General features: G+C 31.3%; 1 pseudogene; it reads left to right on the top strand.

Moving 5' to 3' along the window:
* The first annotated feature begins 781 nt into the window (after positions 1 to 781).
* LOC111743122 lies at positions 782 to 900 on the top strand (annotated as a pseudogene).
* The last annotated feature ends 631 nt before the right edge of the window (positions 901 to 1,531 follow it).

Here is a 1,531-nt window from a genome sequence, read left to right as displayed (position 1 = left end):
CCTTTATTTTATACCTAAATTGCCTGCATGCATTTTCTAGAACTGATAAACTGTCAAGTAAATCATGAAATGTGGGCCTTTAGGCTAATTTATAGCACTACTGTTTTCTGTACTGAGTAAAGCCACGTTTTTTTTTTTTTTTTTTTGAAGACTCCACATAAATGTTTTAAAAAACAACTTTGGTTAATGTGTTCTTTTTGAGTTCTTTATTTTACAATCTTAAGGAGAAGTTTGGTTAAAAGGAAAAATGCTTGGAAAAGACACATACAATTCAAGCAGTTTTCTATTCATGTAAGTGCTCTGTTTCAGCATTTTGAAGATTTTGTTGCTTGAGTTAAAATTATTAACTAATATTGTAAGTAGTAAAAATACATCGACTTAAATAGTAATGCAGAGATAAAGTCTAATGTGTGACCTTTACCCCAAATATTTTCTTCCTATTACCTCTCATTTTGGATATTTGAGTTCAGAATATTTTCTAAAATATGACAGTGGATTTACTTGTACTTTATGTTTTCTTAATTTACATGTCGATATGCTTATCATCTTTCATCAATCTGTTTTCTAATCTTAAATTTAAACTGATTTCTTAGAGATTTTATGAAAATTTTTACATTTGTATGATGAACTTATGAATGAAATGAGTTTCTTATGAATTATGTTACTATCATTCATCTTAATAAATTTAAATATAAGTTTTACAAATAAAAGAGTTGTTGCAAATGAACATAAAGGCTCCAATTATATCCCCTCAGGAATTTCTATTTTTAAATTCTAGTCCCCTTATTGCTATGCCACCCTGAACGTGCCTGATCTCATCTGATCTCGGAAGCTAAGCAAGGTCGGACCTGGTTAGTACTTGGATGGGAGACCACCTGGGAAGACCAGGTTCTGTAGGCAGAAAAAAAAAATTAAATAAATTCTAAACCCAATAGTTTTTTCTAGTTTAAGGATAAAAGGTCTTTTTTCATTAACTACGCTTTTATTTCCCAAAAATTTGGTTGGAAATTTGGTTGAAAACTGAAGATAAAGTATTCGGTAATGATTTCATATCCCAATTTTTGCATTTACCGACCCTGTAACCCTGTAAAATGACTTAACTTCCTTGAGGCTCTAGTTATCTATAAAGAGAGGGTGATAATCAGGAGACACTATCTATGAAAAGTGATTTGAAATTCTAAAGTACTTTACAAATATTACTTACATTTTTGAGGTTAAGTCCAATTGGTAAAACAATAATTATGTTGCAGAGATGAAAGAAGAAACAAGTCAGAGTTAGAGGCTGCAGGGGAGAAGGATGTTTTTCTGAACAAAGACCTATACGGTACCAGTTCATTAGTCTCCGTTCATGAATAATGGCCACCTACGGTGATAGAGCCACTCACAAAACAGCTTTTCTTTTTCCAAATGGATTAAATAAATGAAACAGGAAATATATAAGTAGATCAGTGGATATCAAACTTTAACATTATAGAATCATCAAGAAGCCTACTTAAAACATTAGTTGCTGAACCTCACTCCCAGAATTTCA

Source organism: Pteropus vampyrus, unplaced genomic scaffold (assembly GCF_000151845.1).
Source record: "Pteropus vampyrus isolate Shadow unplaced genomic scaffold, Pvam_2.0 Scaffold107, whole genome shotgun sequence".
NCBI classification, from domain to species: domain Eukaryota; kingdom Metazoa; phylum Chordata; class Mammalia; order Chiroptera; family Pteropodidae; genus Pteropus; species Pteropus vampyrus.
This window is presented reverse-complemented; position numbering and strand designations above follow the sequence as displayed.